Source organism: Larus michahellis, chromosome 18 (assembly GCF_964199755.1).
Source record: "Larus michahellis chromosome 18, bLarMic1.1, whole genome shotgun sequence".
Lineage (NCBI taxonomy): Eukaryota > Metazoa > Chordata > Aves > Charadriiformes > Laridae > Larus > Larus michahellis.
Window position 1 is genome coordinate 352,473 of NC_133913.1, and position 18,545 is coordinate 371,017.

The following is an 18,545-nucleotide window of genomic DNA, read 5'->3' on the forward strand; positions in this document are numbered from 1 at the left end:
TGTTGAAAGGGCCCTTGTTAATTAACCACCATCACGGTGAGCGTTCGAACGCACGCTCCTGAGCACAGGCTAGCTCCCCAGTGTTGTACAGGGAGGAGTTATTATCATAATGATGCCTTCAGAGTTGGAGCACAAAATTCTCCAAAGAGCAAACTTTACACATGAAAGCATGTTTCTACCAGCTGTCACTTGGTCTCCATCTGTTCTGTGGCTTTGGCCTTTTGCCCCTCCAGATGGGATCTTGATCTCTTTCCTGAGCGGCTGTTGTAAGTCTCTCTTTCTATCCCCCACTTCCCCCACACCTTCAGTGTTTATTACAACCCTTTTGGCCTCAAATTTGGTTTTCATTTAGTCTGTCTTCCTAGCCTACAGTTCTACACAAACGACACATTTCTTGCAAATACAAACCCAAGGCTTTGAAAGGGTTTTTCTCTGTCACTTTCACCTTTTTGCTAACTTACATTGTCCTAAAGGTCAAGTGCTAAGTAGCAACCAAACATGGTCTCAGGAGTAGAGAATCCTGAAGTAAAAACTTCAGTGACTTGACTCCGTGGGTCCTGCCTGATGAACATCGTGTGCTGGCATCTGCTACTGTACGGAGATTCTGGCTTCCCTGAAGACAGTTATCCTTCCCGGTATCTCTAAGGTAATGAATACTATTTCCATTTTATAAAAGGGAGTAGAGAAATTGCATGACCTGTTCGTGAACACTGTGGCAGAGATATAAGAATTAATTATCTTTTGTGGGATTTAATCATAAAACTATCTCTTCTCTGTGTTTGTAGGACTTGCACTCTTAGCACTATCTTAAATTTAACCAATTCTCAAAATCAGCAACCAAAAGCAGCAAAAAGATTCTAGGCGAGCTCTCAGTTCCGTTAGTTTTGCAGACTTGTTTTCCCTTCTATTAGATTAGTAATCTAATACAGGAATAGACCCAGCTCCCCGTCACTGCAAGTATCAACACCTGAAAAACTCATTACAAATCACTTACTCCCTCAACCATCCACTTCCTCACGATAATCTTGGAACTTCTGTTCAAACATGTCACGTGTTAAGAATATTGGAGTCATTGCTGTTACAAACCACTAGTCTATTCTAGAGCATGTGCTACAAATCCAAGGGACATCACTCTTATTTTGATTCCCCAGAAGCAGAATTGCTTATTAGCAATAATTCTATGTTGACTAAAGCTCTTGAGAAAGTATATGATCAGAAATTGAGTGAGATCACAGCAGTCTCTCCAGTGTGCTGTCAGTCTGTTATCAGTGACCTCCTTTTTATTTACAGCACCTCAAGCCAAATTGTCTCTTCTGTCTAAGTGTTCTTCCTGAACCCTTTTTGACCCAAGTCTAGGTGTAGCTCTAGGAGAGACAGTGTCTTAAAAAAAAAAAAAAACCACAACCAACAAACCAACCGAAAAACAAAGACTTTGTTAATTTTTTTTCTGTAACCATCAAAAAGAAGCCAACATAGTTTCAAGGGAACTCTTGCTCAAAACCACCAGTCTGTCCCCTTCCCCACACTGCAGCAGCCCAGACGACCAGCAGAAGCTTCCTAGGGTCTATTTTCTAAGCCAAGATCTGTCTTTACCAATATCTTCTACTTGTCTGTATTCAGAGCACAGATTTAAAGATCAGTCTGCCAAGAAGAAAGAAAATAAAGGAGATTTTCTCTCTCCTGATTGCTGCAGGCTCCCTTGACCCACTTTAGCTCTAAAGCCTATTCCTGGTATTGCTCCAGCTTGGTTCTTGCTGCACCTCCGACTCTTAGTCAATAAGAAATTCTTAAAACAAAGGCTGCTCTTGTACCTACCTTGTGTCTGAATCCTTTGGATTTCCTTGGACAGCTTGCTGTCTTCTCTCCAGACCTCACGTACTGCGAGATCCCAGAGGAGGCTACAAAAGCCATTCAAGAAGCTATTTTCAAATCAGCACGGGCTTTTCTTCTTGCATGGTTTTAACAACGCTGCCACAAAGCAGGTCCCCAGCTTTGAGCTGCCAGGAGGATTGCTGTAAGACCTCTCCCCAGTGACAGACTGGTTACCACGTTTTTGGAAGCCTGCCTGGTGGCTCTGGGAGATGTTCTTGCTGGAGTTCCGCTGTCTCTTTAAATAGAGGCAGGTAAACTCCAAAGGAACTGGGATAGGATCCAATAAAGTTTTCATCCTCTGTGTTACTTCTTGCTAAGTAGAAATGGTAGCTCCTCTTTGAGGCACCTTTTGCAGAGGGATAATTATGTTTAATAGTTTTTTGGCCTTGTTCTTTTTTTTTTTTTTTTTGTAAATGGTGCAAGTGTCTTCAGAGACAATGCTTGAAATTCTGGTGAAGTGTCAGGAAAGCCTTTTGTCTTCAAGTAAGAGATTAGTCATGTACAAAGTGTTGACAGAACTTACTCTAGTTGATGTAGATAGTGCTTAACATCTAGGGTCTGGCTGTGCAAAGGAACCTTTAGCTACTGCTGGCGAGTTATATTTTGCTTATTCAAAGAAGGAAGTGTTCTGTGGTAGCATGTGCACCTACAAGCAGTTTAGAGGTTTCAAGGAATTAAAGCACAGTGCCCAAGTTCTCTACCAACAGTCTGAGCATCGCTGGTTCTGCTATGACTTGGTTTGTCTCTGCTTTTTTAGGCATTCTCCAGTTTATTAGAAGGGTGCAAACCTAGTTAAATAAAAAAAACTACCTTGTTCTTTTTAGTCCTGTGTGTTTGATCTGTCTTTATTTCCCCAGCTGTAAGAAAGCAATCATTTTGTGAGACTGACATATTTTCCAAAATTAAAAGTTTTTGTATAGTGTTAAAAAAAAAAAAAAAAATCACCCTTTGCAGCCAAGATGGTTGGTGCTTTGAACACTCGCTGTGTAATGTTTGAGTTTGGGCTGACTTGCCAAGGAAGTACTAAAGGCAATGCTTGTGGTTTGCTCCTTCCTTAGCAGATGACGCTGGTCTTTTTCTGAGTAGAAGAGGGAGGGAAATAAGTTGAGTAGGAGATTAATTGATTAAGTGCCTTAGATAAAGCCCTGCAAGTGCAGAACATGAAGCTCAGACTCAGAAGTTATGAAGAGATTCCATTTTCTTCTCTTCTACTTGTAGGTTCCAGAGTCCCAACCCTGAGTCCATTTATGACTCAGCCAGTTACCAGCAGGGGGAACTCTTACTTCAATCATTTTCAGAAAATACAAGGAAAAAAAACCAACAAAAAAGCAGTTCCTGTTTAATTAGCGATATAAATGTACTTCCAGAGTCTTTGTGCTTACAGTAAAAACATAAGGTGGAAATCAAGGTCTTCCTCGAGTTTTATTCTGCTTAATTCGTTTTGACCATCAGCAGAGACTACATTGAAGCTAAGTCGTTAGAAGCTTCAAGACAGTCATCCTTGCTTCTGCAGAATGGCCTTCATTACAAATAGCATGAGTATAATGAAGTATGTGCGCACCTGCATGTCCTCTTGTCCTCATGTAGCACAAACAGCTGGCTTCCTGCACTGCAGCAGCCATTGCCATCACAGTCGGTGGTTTTGAAAACATCTCTGCCAGAATTCTCCTAGGAACCTTGTCAGTTCTTGGTGGTTCCAGGGAGATGAGAAGAGTTACGCACGTACTGAGGATAAACAGCAGATTACATTGCTGCAGTGTTTGTGCCTGTTGTCCCTCCAGGAGGAACTCGTTGATGTATCAGCTGAGAGAGGTGAAGTTTTATTTCATAGCTAACTGAGACATGGCATCTGCAGGGGGGAAACTTGGCAGCTGCATTCCTTTTCCTTTCATCTTCCTCGTTTTTACAAGCTGCTTCTGCAACTCCATCAGCAGATGTTTAAAAAAACCCAAATGTTTAGAGAGCACATAGAATAAGATAGATACTTGTGTGCATATATTTTATAGAGGTGGATATAATTGTATAACACTGATAATCTTCTGGTCACAGGATAGTAAAGACTCATGCTCAAATGACAACAGTTTAAGGGATAAGGAAGTTATCGTTACTGCTCTGAAATCAGTGAATTGCCAATCTTGAAGATACCACTTAAAAAAACCAACCCTAATGTTTTTTATTTTTGTATGAACAGCTGGGATAGATCTGCAAAAAGGGGAGTGTTCACAGCCACACCTAGAGGGGTATAAAACTCAGATCTGAACACACAACGCACAACTGAATTACCAACTTCTCTGAATAACAAGGCCCGAGATGTATCAAGTTGGGCACTTTAAATTAGTGCATAGTTTTGACATAAGCTTTATTTTCTCTGGTTTGATGAATTCTAAGATTCTCTTTTCCCCTCTGTCTATATTGCATGAAACATTTTATCACTTAAAATCACAGGGGTACTGGTTAACATAGCTTCATTAATATTTCTAAGCAGCAAGACACTATTATCTGATAATTGAGGAAATGCCCAGGAAGAAATTAATTATTTTTGCAGTTAGTAAACATTTTAGGAAGTGCGAGTTTACATAAAGCATTGGAACCCCCACAGGAGGCAACAGTTCGTCTAACCATTTATAAACTTCCAGTCACAGAAAGGGATGGCACAGTCCAGTGAAAAAAAAGAGGTTCTGTAAATGCTGAAGTTAGCAACACATAGTTTCCTACAGACTTGAGGTTTGTGGTTGATTGTGACTCCCATTTAAGCTTTCTCCATAGTCAGCATATTCAGTTTCTGCTCCCTGCGGATGCACTAGTGTTTATTAAACTAGTGCAGTGTAATGCCTTAGAATACTTGGGGAGGTCCCTTTTCTCTATCCAACACCTACTTTGATGGAATGTGGTAGAATGCAATGAACTTTGAGATTCCTACTTCTTTTTTTGAATTTGGTTGGAAAATGCTGATGAATTAGAAGTTATTGAGGGATGGGGCAGGAAGACAGGACATCAGACAACGTAAGCTTTGTCTCCTTAGGAAATCAGGTTAAAAATAATGTGATCATGCAATTAAAGACTACAGCATACAGATACAACAGGACCAAAATATTGCATGGACAACCCTACTTTTGATTGGTCTTCATGGCTTCTGAATGCTTGGTTTTGAAACCAGTGTTCTAGAAAACAATTTTCTATGCAATAACTGAGTGCATCTTCAAATGAAACTAAACATCTGAATACTCATTACTGCCACTTTGGTTGCAGTAACTTAATGCCATAATAGTCATTGCAGGACATTGCTAATGAGAAGGCAAAAATAAAGAACTGATTAGCTCCGCATTAAGCTGTTCAGTACTTAAGAATGTTCTAGAGTGGCAATATTTAAGTCACGGTACTTGCTAGAATTTGTGCAATGAAGTACACGTTGACAGCTAATATTAATCTTTATCATTGTGTCACAAGCACAAATTTAGAGAGCTCTTCTGTCTTTCACGAGCTCTAAAAAACAGAACAAGACTAAACTGTCATCTAGTTATGAATCCTGATGCTGCATAATTGAAAAATTCTTAGTTCCTGGATACCTTAAAAATCCTGCCTTTTCCTTAGCTGTTGTTATTCCCTGCAAGGTCCAGACTGCAAATACAGTTTTATGTTTTTGCTTTACTCCATCACTTTGCCTCATTGTTCCCTACTTTTTTCTTACTGAATTTACTTCCTCTTTTTTGCAGCTGTTTGAGCCCTTTATGCTCATTCATACTTTCATGCTCTGGTATACAGAGTGAATCTTATCCTCGATTTTTGTGTCTTTTGTCCAATTATATCTCTGTACCTGCAGAAGAGGAAAACAGCAGTGATAAAACCTTCAGACTCTGTTGCAGTCCGTTCCCACTTTTCCACTAAGGAAGATTGCTGTGATAACATTGAAGATTAATTCTTGTTTGGAGAAAAGGTGGTTTGAATAAATTGGAGGAGTTTTGACAATGTTCTGAGCTCCTCTACTCTGCAGGTGCTAGCAGAGTTAACAGTGTCTTGGAGAAAGGAAAATAATTTCACAGACCATTAGGGCTGGTAGGAAGCAGCAGGATCAGGTTTTAATGAATACAGGATCAAAAGCATCTTAAAGCAAACCAACACTGAAAACAAGAGCAGGCTCATCAGGGAAGACAGGAGATGCTTCTAACGAGAAACAAAGCACCAACTCAAAGACGTTAGGGAGTCACTTTCTCACAATAGTGCATTTTAAAGTATAATTTCCTCTTCTAGAAAATTAGCTTTGATACTTTTCCAATACATGTAAAAATAGCACTATGAACAGATTCCCTGCAATTAAAATCTCCAAGTCAGAGTTTTTCCAAAGGAGGTCAAGATTTTTTAAACAATGTTTGTTTTCTCACAAATAAAAGTAGTTTTTAATCACAGCAACAATGACTAAGTTAAGTTATCTTACAGTATTTTGAAGTCAGGAAAGCAAATTGTGACAAGAAATATGCATAGTAGTAAACTCAGACCTGAGAATGGTTTGTAGGTGAAAAAGGAGACTATCCCACCTCTACCAGCAGACGCTTTCTCATAGAAGTGCTGATTGTTATTGTGTTTTGTACTGAATTTAATGCTGTGTGTATGTGGTGGCTGTGCTAGAGCAAATCTATCCTTTCATGCTCCAAGGGACACTGGTGCTACTGGATCCAAATGCAATGAAGGTAGGAGCTAATTGCTTAAGTGCTCAGGAAATGATGGGTTTGAGCACATGCAGAAACAGAAACTGGCAACATTTAAACGAACTTTCAGGTCAGAAAGGGCAGTACCTGAAAAATTTAGGTACCTGGAATTTCGTACATCTGTTGAAAAAGAATTGTTTTCAGTCATAGTTTTGAATCTGGATGCCTAAAACCCACCTAATTCCTAGATTCTCCTGCATCTCTGCTTTGACACCAGAAGCAACCAGTTTTCCAATTTTGTCTTTTTTTTTTTTTTTTAATATGAGTAAGCTGCTTAACATCTCTATGTTTTTAAAAGTTTTAAGAGATGGGTAATACTTAATTTACCCTCCTACTCCATGCAACATGGAAGATTACTTATTTTATGGTGAAGGAGAAGTGGGGATACTGGTCTCAGTATCTATCTCAGCACTTGCTATTCTGTTGCAAATTAAATTTTAAGGAAAAGGGTTGCAAAAGAAAAAGCTCACCAGCTTCCTTTCCCTGGAGGACGCTCAGACTTACATGGTTCAAAGAAGCCAGTATCTCAGAAGCTTTTCCTTTCATCACAAACCGTATCAGCACTTACTGTCCTCTAGTGTGCTCTGCTAGTGCCAAAGCTTAGACTCCTTTGACAAGATAAATAATAACGTACACTTTGTACCGGGCTAGGTGAGAGCGTGACATTTTCAAGAGGACGGAGATACCCTAGCAGAAGTCTGATTGGAAGGATAACCTATTAGATACTAGATTTTTAATTGGCTATGACACAAATATCACTATTTCACAATGAAACCTGTAATATCAAGATTCTTTTTATATCTCAAATTAAAAACAAATGAAACTAACCCTATCCTCAAACCAAGCAACGATTCCATTACTGTTTGTGAATATACCACAGCATTCCTGTTGCATTACATATGGAAAATGAATTATATAGATGTCTCACTGGTATAAGGAAGAGTGAATCAAGCGACTTGCAATGTTTGTGTGACTGTTGCATAAATAAAAGCCTCATTAAATCTCCCCAGTGATTGGAGATGGGTTTTGTTTAGAATGGCTTTGTTTGTTTTTGTAACAAAGATAGCAAATACAGGAAATAATTAAATAACTGTGTTTTCATACTCTCCCAATCATCAGGAGCCTATATGAGATTTTAATTAGTGCTGCATTTTCAATAACTCTGTATCCGTACGTGTTGCAGATTCTTTCCTGGATAACAGGGAGATAATTATGAGAATCCTGTTTTTCAGTCTCTCACTAAAGGGATGCCTGATATATTTAATCATGATGTAGAAATGCTGGCAGCTTTCTTGGAGTTCAGCCCCTCTCTAATTACATTTCTAGATTTTTAGTAAATTGAAAGGGAAAACGTAGGAACAAAATAATTAAAACCAAAGAGGAAGTGAATATTAAAAAGCAGGAGCTATTTAAAATTCTTGCACACAACTCTTTCATGGACATCAGTTTAATCAGCTTCACATAAAAATCAAGCTTACATACACACAAAAGTAACACCTCCAAACCTATAGGTACATTAGCATTTACCGGTTCTTTTCATGCAGAAAAAACAACCTGTCTTGTATCATTCAGATGAGACTGAGAATTATACCCAAAGTGAATGCATTTGAGAATTTGGTACTCTCCCATGCACAGTAGTGTCAAAACACACATACATCAGCATATTCCCAGGCAAGTTTTCAAGGTTCAAGCAGTACGTGCACCTAGGAATTGTCCAGTAATTTTATTACAGCATTGTATTAAAGACAGAAGGTGGTAGGGTTTGTGAAGAGTAAATGACAGTATTTCACTTCTATCTGCCACCAAGGAGGGCAGGATTGACCCTAAGTAACTTTTTCATATGGAGGAGAGATGAAATTCGATCTTCATTTTCAGATACCCAATTTAATTTTCCACTTCCTGGGAACAAGAGAATTTTGATCAGGAGAACGTCATAAACTGCAGAAAAAGTTGACCTCCCTACTGCTAAGTGACACATGGCCAGTGCTGAATTTAAAGGAGACATTTCTGTTTGTTCTATCTAGAAAACCCTGGTATCAAAAGCCCGCAGACTAAGAGCTCCTAAGGAGGGGAGGGAGGAATCTCTTTGTTTTCTCTAAAACTGGTGCTGTAATTGCCTTTTGTACTTCACTATAAGAGAATAAATACATCAGTAAAAATCCACAGTTTATATCAGGAATATAAAATCCAGGATAATGGATAGGGTATGAAAATAAGTTTCTAGGCAAAATGTATAGCCAGAACAGGAATGCTAACACCAATTCTCTACTTCCCAAGAGGCAGTTTTATGGCATTTCTTCATTACAATGCAGCATTACCTGCTGTTTTGTCACCATGGGCAGCAGTTCGTGAAATAAAGGAATGAAGCAGGGTCCAAGAACTGGTCACGACTTGGATGAGATACTTGCCAGCAAAACCCAGGACACTGCAGAAAATGTTAGCAATAAAACAGGCAATATTCTCTGAGTCAGTAGCGGACAAATGTAGCAGCCTAGTATACAGGACCAGTTGTGCTATGAGGAGCATCATTTTTCATCTGAGAGAATGAGATACGAGATAAAAAAGAGTTTGCATCTTTTCTTTGAATAAGCATAGCTGTGATATGTATTATGTAACCTGCCTAATTTGGTTATTGGGGTGGTTTGCATGTAATTGTATTAATTCACTATGACATGAGACTGAAACTGGCAGGAAAGAAAGGCTAGGTCTGGATAAACGTATGTACAAACATTTAAATAACTAAAGATTACTAACAATGAAAATTTTGCTTCCTCTGGTTGCAAACCATTAAAAATTAGAAGAGAAGACCCATACATAGATGAGAGCTTGGGATCACAGGATAATTTGGGTTGTAAGGGACTTCAGGACGTCATCTGGTCCAACCTGCACAAGGCAGGGTCACCTATGAGATCTGACAAGGTTACTCAGGGCTTTATTTAGTCTCTGAGGTCACCCCGTCCACATGCTCATGACGAAAAGATTTCTTACATCCAGGCTAAATCTCTCTTCTTTTTACTTTTGTTTCTCATCCTCCTGCCATGTACCACTATGAAGTGCCTGGCTCCATTTGCTTATAGAATCATCTAGGTTGGAAGGGACCTTAAAGATCATTGAATCCAACCATCAACCCAACTCTGACAAAAGCCATCACTAACCACGTCCCTCAGCACCACGTCTGCCCGGCTTTTAAATCCCTCCAGGGATGGCAATTGCACCACTTCCCTGGGCAGCCTGTTCCAATGCTTGCTGACCCTTTCAGTGAAGAAACTTTTCCTAATATCCATCCTAAACCTCCCCTGGGGCAACTTGAGGCCGTTTCCTCTTGTCCCATGGCCTGTTCCTTGGGAGAAGAGCCCGACCCCCCCTGGCTGCCCCCTCCTCTCGGGGAGCTGTGGAGAGCGAGAAGGTCTCCCCTCAGCCTCCTCTTCTCCAGGCTGAACCCCCCCAGCTCCCTCAGCCGCTCCTCACAAGACTCCTGCTCCAGACCCCTCACCCTTGGTAGGTACCCCCTTGTAGGTATTGAAAAGTCTCCCATAAGATTTTGATCAGGTATAATGACAGGCGTAAGATATATTTGCTTTATAATCCTATTCTCAAAAGGTTAAAATTAATACTGTACCTTGAGAAAAACTCACCAGTCAGCCTCAAACTTAGCAAGAAATCCTCATTGTGCACCATGTGGGGAGCTGTTCTCCTCACGCACTGTGGACACGTATACTGAAGCGGCCCATGACCCAGCCTGAAGTGAGAGAAGGGGGAAAGAACTGTTTGTGTTTTCCTTACACAACAGTAAACCCAACCCTCAGAGGAATCGGGAGGAAGGGTGAAACCAGGCTATGCCATAAGCCCAAGTGAAACCAAAACACACGCCCTCCCATTTCCCTTAATGCTTCCTCCTTGGGTTAAGAGATTTAACATAAAACCCTACGCCCTCATGCACCATCAGGAGAAGCGGTCTCAGAGGCAGACAAGTGCCGTTCCTTCAGGCCCTCAACTCCCCACAGAGCTCTGAGGGACAACGGGGCGCGGCACACGCGGCCTCACTCGACGCCCTTCCCGCCTTTTGCCCCAGCCCCGCCCCCCCGCGCCCCGCCCCGCGCAGGCGCAGTGCGCCGCCCCCGCCCCGCCCCGCCGGGTGTCGCGGGGAGCCCGGATGTGTCAGTTTAGGGCAGTGTGAGGAGAGCGCAAGGGGACAGCGGGCGGCGGTGGCCATCGCAGGTGAGGTGGGAGGGGCCGTGCGGGGGAGAGAAGCCGAAGGACTCGGGAGAGGACTGGAAGCCTCCACAGGGACGGGGGGGAAGGTAGTGTCGTCGTCCCCCACGCACCGCTTGCCTCTGCGAGGTGTATCGTAAGGCAGCTCTGCTCCGTTCCTGCGGCGGGCCTGCCGCACGGCTGGGACTGCCTGCCACCCCCCCGCCCCTCCGCTGGCTGTTTAAATGGCGCTGCGACAGGAGTAGCTCCTTGCCAAATAGTGAGCTGTCACACTTGAGGGGACCCCAAGGCACACAGCGCATGCTCCACCGCGCTGCCAGAAAGTGAGCCCCCAGGAGGCGAAGCGGGCGGGGCCGAGCGCGCATGCGCGGGGGGTGAGGGCGGGCTGGGAGCTGGCGGCGCATGCGCGGAAGCCGGTCTGGCGGCGCAGGGCGCATGCGCAGGAGGAAGTAGGAGGACGGGCGTTGGGGCCCGGTGCGAATGGGGTTGCGCGTGCGCAGTGGCCGTCGTCGGGGGCGGGGAGGGGCGCGCTGTGCGCTGCGCGTGCGCGGGCGGGAGGGGAGCGCTGGGAACAGCCATATCCTGCCTGTTCGTCAGCGCCGCGCCTGCGCACAAGGGTGCTGCGGGGACCTGCGGAATAATGAGCCTCTGCCTCTGCTCGGGGGGACTCGGAGGAGGAAGACATGCTGCCAAATAGTGATCCCCAGCTGCTGGTGTTGTGTTAGGGGGGCTGGCTGCGGAGCGGGGGGCAGAGTCCGGGGCCGCCATCCCCACCCGCCGCACCTGCTTTGGGACAGGGCTTCTGGGGCTTCCCCGGCCGGGCTGGGAGCGGGGCCGGCGGCAGGAGTCACTCGTAGGGCCGGGAGGTAAGAGCGGTGGGAAGGGGGCAGGAGTTGTGAGGGGAGAGGGCTGGGGAGCAGGGCCTGAGGGGCGGGGGGGGAAAGTTGTGGGGAGGCCTGAGGGGGGGGATTCCTCGAGATCCCCAGGCAGGGATAGAGCTTCAGTGGGGTGCCGGGAGCTGAGTGGCGAAACACGAGTGGGAGAAGGGAGATCAGGGCTGGAGTGGAAAAACTGGGATGACTAACAGCATCGCCAAGTAAGGGATGACAGGTCGAGGCATCGCCGCCGAGGGCCGTGAGGCACATTTCTAAATCCGGAGGGAACTCGGTCTTCCCATGAACGAGACCCCCAGCGTGTCTGGGATCAGTGCTGGTATTTCTCAGCTGTGTCTCGGGCCTGTCGTGGTGTTTAAAGGAAATGGTGCATCATCATGCAGTACGGAAAGGCAAGAGAATTGCCTTTCACAGTGAAAAGTGTCACTAATGCGATTCGATAGCAGAGTGCTAATGCTTGTAGCAAGCCCTATCTTGATTAGCGATAGGTAGTATTATACATGTAAAATATTATTCCCATAGTATTTGCAAAGCCGCCTGTGAAATGGGATTGTCTTTTTCTGACAGGGTTTGGGGAGGAGAAAAATAATGAATGTTCTGTTATTTGTTGTCATTTTTCTGTAACTCAGCGTTATCAGATATGTTTGCACTTGTGATTGACGTAATGAAAAGGAATCCTTTTTTGTGATTTCCTGTTTTTTTTTTCTTTGCCTTTAGAGTTCTAAGTGTTTTTGTCTGGAGTGGCTTGATGTGAAGCCCTATAAAAGTGAAGAATTTCACTTTTATTTATGCTTCATAAAATCGAACTTGTTGGTTATAAAAACCCTAAATTACTTAAGTAAAACATATAACTGGCTTGCCTTGTTTTCAGTGACAGTTTCTAACCAGATGCCCAGAATGATTTGGTTTCATTATGTCACTTGTTTTGTTGTGACCTGAAGGAAAAAAACATATTTCTTTTTTTTTTTTTTTCCTTAATGGTACTTTGTCATGGATGTGTATTGAGATCAAGACAGCACAATAGCAGAAGTACATTGCAAGCTGTCATCCTGTCACTGTATCAGTAGAGGACGGTAATACAAAACTGTACCTGCCATAAGATCATAGAAACTACTGTCAAAGCAGATATCGTGATTTACTTGAGTATAGTTAGCACTGTTATAAAACTAATTTTGTTTCCTCCCCAAAACCTCCAGGATTTGTGCGTAGATACATATCAGGGAGGGAATTAAAATGGAAGAGGTTTTGGTTTGACACTTAGGCTCAGTGAACAGCACCATCGCTGACTGCACAGATCACAGTGGAGTGCTTAAAAAGCCCTATTTCTTGTGTAATTGATCTTACAATTCGCTGATCTTTTAACATGGAAAAGGTACCCATACTGGCACTAGTATTAGGTTGATTAGACCTGAAAAATATTAAAAACAATTCTCTCAGTTAGCTTCCCCTGAGCCGGCTTGACCAGTGTGGGGGGAGGTTTAGGGTTAATCTCTGAATTGCAGCTGAGGCTCTAGACAGACCTAGTGTCAGGTATGTACTGTGAACAGAGTTTGATGCCCTGTATGATTTTTCTAGATGCCAATCCAGTTTACAATAAGAGGGACTTACCAGCTTTAGTCTTGGCACACCCTTCTGTTCAGCGTTTTACTCGTGGGGCTTGCCGTTCCACTGCCTAGCTCACTGTGGACCTGTAAACTTGAAATCACCCACTTTCTTTCTTCTTGGACATTATTTGTGCAAAGTTGGGACTAAAGCTGGCAAAGATACCTGTTTGTTGTACGATCAGGAGCTATTGCTGGGTTACCAGTTGCATTCATAGTTCCACATTTGGAAATATCCACTGTAATTTTGTAAAATTCCTTCTCTCCTCCTGGCTTTGGCTCGATTTTCTGCACGATTGGAGTATTATGTAAGATCTTGCTGTATTCCTCCAACCCCTGACTGCTGGTGTTTCCTACTCAGCACAGAGAGGAAATGCAACAAAAATGTGTTGGGTTTTTTTTTTTTTAAAAAAAAAAGCCTTCATTGAGAGTGTTGTTTCTCGATCCTCAGTTGATAAGCTGCTGTATTCTGTCTCGTACTTTGTACTTGAGAGACTTCTTAAATAAATCATGTGTCCTAAGTTCTAGAAACACATGATGGTACAGGAAACTAGCTTGAGATTAGAGTATCTATACCCTTGAGGAGGCAAAGAAGCTGTTGTTTTTCACAAACTATATCTGTAAATAGAACATTATTGGTTTCACGTTGTTAAGTGTCCCATTACTGAACTCTGTAACAGAGTTGAGTGATTCTGGAAGTCTCTTCCTCTTTGCTGATGTGCATAGCTGAGAATTCAACAAAATATGTAGCATGCATGAAATGTAATTTGTGGTTTGTTTTGTTTTTTTTTTCCCCTCCACATTTTTAGGACAGAAAAGATGCAGAATCTCTGACTGTGTAGCAAATGCCCGGAAAAGACTTGGGAGTTCATTTTTATACTGTGAGTAAATTCTTTGGCTACAGGCAGGAGCTGCACCGCTGTGTTCTGTGTAGTGTAGCTGGTCTTAAAACTCTGTAGATTTTTAGGTATCTCTTGAGTTTATAAAGGCAGGACCATGGGAGGGCTTAAACACTCCAACACTAAATGCATAACTAAAGATACAGTTTTGGCCATTGATGTAGTAGAAGCCAGTAGGATACTTGTGACTTTAGATGCACAGACTACAGAAAATAGTATTTGAGTTTTCATACCAAGATCTCAGTTCAGCTTTTCTTAGCCTGGATTGTAGGTCTTGTTCACGAGGTTATTTTATATGACTGTGGACTTTAAAAATGGCTTTCATTAGAAATCTAGTGTGTATGTTGTGCATTTTAAATTGGGTCTGATGTAATGCTTGGGCTGTGAATCATGTACAGTAATGTTAATGCTTTTAAAAAATTGATCGAACTTCTGATAACAGAAATCATTTTCCAGCAAAAAAGGATGCCCTTGTGCACACCTTTAAGAGACTTGCATACAGAAAAAAGTCAGAATATTCATTTGAAAATATGCTAAATTTTAAGCCTTTTAAATATTTAGGAATTCCTAAGTTCGTAATACTGCTTCTGAATCTATACTGGAAGGTTTAAAACTCTAAACACTTAAATTTATTGCGTATTCAGAAACATTCTGTGTCGCATTGTGTGTAAACTTGATAGGGTGTAAAATACAGTGTAAAAATGATAGGGTATCATTGGACACCGGGATACTTAAGTTGCTGACTGATAGTTTAAGCTACTCTGAATCACTACTTGTTCTTTGGAGTTAACGTGCCACCCTGTGAGTTAACAGAGGTACAGCCGAACACTTTATATGCGTGATGTCAGACGTGCCAGTGACATCTCTACAGCGTCAAGCTGAAAAGACTGGTGTGGTGTTCTGAAGATGGCAACTGTACCTTCTGATGTCAAACGGAAATTAAAAACTGATACTTTTTAAACTATGAACATGCAGGAATGATACTTGTAGAGGTTCGCAAAATGATTTGTGGGACTTAAACAGCGATGTGTAGTTGTTCATTTTTTTTTTTTTTTTTCCTCCTTTCCATCCAGGCTAGGTCCTCATAATTACTAATAAAAAGCCGTCTCCAAAGTGAATATAACACATGAATATCTTCGTTAGTAACAAGAACTGATAGATAAGCAAAATTGCGTGGGCAGAGAAGATGGTCTAGGAAAACTTACTGATCTTAGAGCCAAACAAGAAGTTTGTTTATGGTACTCCATCAAATGAAGAAGTAATTTAATTTAAGAATACATGTATTTTTTTTAAGTGTGGTTTTAGTTACTGTTCTGCTTACATTCTTTGCTCATTACTGCAGAAATTTGTTCAACAAATCATAAATCGGATCATAATGGTATATAGCAACTTTTCTCTAATAGCAGTGGTTTGCTAGTGGGGGACTTCCCAAGATTATTAAGTTGTATTTCTGCAGCTTAGATTTTAAAGCACTTGTCTTCTCTTAAAAAGAAACCTTTTTAATTTTTATTTTTTATTTAAAATAGTGGATTTGCCTTTGTGTCTGAAAGCAAAGCTCAGCTGACAGCCCTGGTTTTAGACCCACGCTTATAGCAGTGAGACGGGCAAGCAGGTGGAGACGAGTCCACTAAATCGGCTGGAGCTGCTCTATAGCAATGCAGAGAAGCTGCCTGGCGGCCTCCCAAGTGTTGCTGCATAAAGAGGCTGAAACAGACGCTGACTGCATTGATGGAAAAGTTTTCAGTTAGTGTGGCTAGAATCATGCCTACAGATTAACTCTGCTGGCTGTTAAAGAATGTTATCGTATTGTTGTCCCCCCCAAGAATCCGTTGTCTTACGGTGAAGACATACAGTACCTTCCTGGGATGGATGGAAGGCAGGCTATTTTAGGCTGGGCGTCCTGACCTTACGGATCTGCCTTTGTAATTTCAAAATCATATTAAATGACACCGCTGTATTGGTGCCTTCATTTCCTCAGCTGCTTTTTTGTAGAAGTGTGCAACCTCAACAAGTTGTGCTCAAAAGCCACACGGATCAGTTTGATTAATTTCTTAGAAGTGCTTGTGGGCAGTTAATGAAATTCGGAGAACAGTATTTCACTACGGCATTTGAGAGACAGACGGTTTTCTTAAGATTTCCTGTTAGCTTGTGATTTTGCTCATACTTGTTCCCAGAGAGAAGAACAGGGTGTCAGTGTACGTGTTTGAGTCCAGAAGTTTTGAAAATTGCTGTCACATGTTGTGTTCTGACTTAGAGACCTCTGCTTTCTAGCAAGTAAGATTACAGTGAAATGACTGTCATTGAAATTTTGTATAACATAGTTTTAATCAGGGAGCATAAACACAAGTATTTCAGCAGGTTATATTCAGTTGTATCCTGGAAATGTTCTGCAACATCCTTGCTTTAGGTTGGTGCCAACCTTACCAAACCTGCAAGTGTGATAAAAGTTGTTGCTCGTTGCTGCTAGTGTTGATCATTGGTAAAGATTTATAACTTCTGTGATTTAGAGTAGGTTCTTGGCTAGCAGATAATTGATATTTCTCTTTTGATAAATTGATATTTCTCTTTTGATAATATTGCCCAGTAGCTTACTGAGTTTTACTAGAGATGGGTAAACAGCAGGAAGACTTTTTAAAGTGTGTTTATAAGAACAGAAGGGGTAACAGGAACACAACAAAAGCAACAAGAACTGGGTTCTTCTTTGAGGCTGGATGCGGTTTATGGAGATGGCTTGTTGGTGTAAAAAGGGAAATAATTTTAGCTATCTTCTGGGAATTTATTTTTATGTACTTTTACCTCTGTTTTTTAAAGATTCAATAAATGGTTTATGCCAACAGCAGCGTAGAATATATAACTGAAATTAAAAGTCAGCACATCAGTTCCCAGTGTCCAAGATACTTCCTTTGGAATTTTTTTCACTTGTAACACAAGTTAAAACATTAATGCGGAAAGCAGTGAAGAGAATGCACCTTGACGCCCTGCTTCTAAAGTGTCACTAATATAAACAGACATATAATAATGCCTCTGGCCCAGTCTTTTTTCCTATTGACTAAAAACATATTAAATATAGAAAATCTAAGCTACCGAAATTTTTCTTTGCTCTTTGTCTTATTAATTCAATAATCTTGGTCTTGAATGGTTAGGATATTCAAATATGGGTGTAGGCGAATGCTATAATTGTGTTATTTTCAGAGTGTGATTTATGTTAAGATGCTATTTTTTTGATGTTAATGTGAGTAAGATTATTAAAATTATGCTAGCAAAACCATCATGCCTTATTGAAGTCGGTGTGATATGTTTTATAGAAAACACATCTGCTGATTTTTGAGGAAAATATAGATGATTTGGAAGTGGAAGTTGGTTGGCACTGGATTCCCGTCTGCTTTCTCTCCTTAATCCTTCTCATGTTGATATCTGATAAGATCCAAGAAAAGACTGACCAAAATAACTTTGAAAATTCGGGACTCTTCCTGCCTATAAAAACAGAAGTGTTGGAGAAGCATAACCTGGTAGGATAGACTGCAAACAAGAGTCTTTTTGAGAGCTTGCAGTTGCTATTTATTATCTGCAAGAAATAAGTCCTGGACTGAGCTTTCTGTTGGAATGAAGCAAGTGGTTGATTTCTTTTCATGCATTTCCAAAAACCTGGGTTTGCATGCTCTATTTATTTATTGTATTTGGTTTTATTTGGCAATTGTATGATCTTTACATTTAGCAGGTTAAAGTAATTCTCATAACCATTTTGAAGTCATTTCAAGTAGGTGAAAGAATCCAGTAGTTTGATGTCTAGTTCTGGCCACGCATGATAATCTCTAAATTGATTATTTGAAAGCTTGATTTCCAGAATAATAATGGCAGAAACTGTATTTCAGCTCAAGTTGGTTTTGATAAGCTCTTAGAAATATTAACGCAAGATGGCAACTGGAAAATGTTACGTGAGGACTACCAGATGTTTGTATTACTGGAAAGTTGATATAAATAAAAGGCTCCAGAGGGGATTATAGTCTTGGTGGTTTGCGAGAGGTCAGATCTGCAATCCCATTTGAGTGCTTTAGTGGGGTTTGGTACCACGTCTCAGCTCAGCAGCTTGAAAAATTCAGTCCTGCTTAATTTTCAGTTTTCACTTGTTCCCTGATTAGACATCATACCACTTAGGCATTTTCTTCCAGTTATTTTCAACTCCCCGGGAATCCGTTGGGATTTTAGAGGTGTGAGGTATTTCTAGCAGCGTGTCGCTCTGGCGAGAGATGAACAATCTATGGAGGGGAGCAAAACCCCTGCTGCTGCCAGCCTGCTTTTAGAGCCAGAGGCTTCCCTGGCATGTGAGGAAGTTTTCTGGGAAAGAGTAGCTTTCATGGCTTTATC

General features: G+C 41.6%; 1 protein-coding gene and 1 long non-coding RNA gene across 7 annotated transcripts in view; one reads left to right on the forward strand and one right to left on the reverse strand.

Annotated features, from left to right (window-relative positions):
- Positions 1-5,923: 5,923 nt before the first annotated feature.
- On the reverse strand, positions 5,924-11,127 carry LOC141732893 (uncharacterized). The gene is made up of 4 exons (XR_012584181.1): positions 10,901-11,127; positions 10,211-10,314; positions 8,894-9,000; positions 5,924-8,474 (listed from the first exon to the last, which is right to left on the reverse strand). It is a non-coding gene; the product is annotated as an uncharacterized LOC141732893 (long non-coding RNA).
- The window catches only part of SPOP (speckle type BTB/POZ protein), a 30,286-nt gene continuing 22,447 nt past the window's right edge, over positions 10,707-18,545 (forward strand). Inside the window, exons 1-3 of one of the 6 annotated variants that reach the window (XM_074562382.1) lie at positions 10,708-10,793; positions 14,091-14,162; positions 17,486-17,689. The gene's annotated coding sequence lies outside the window, so the exon portion shown is untranslated. Of the gene's footprint in view, positions 10,794-11,344; positions 11,654-14,090; positions 14,163-17,485; positions 17,690-18,545 lie in introns of those variants that run through there. The other 5 variants (XM_074562381.1, XM_074562377.1, XM_074562380.1 and 2 more) reach the window with 5 other exon arrangements.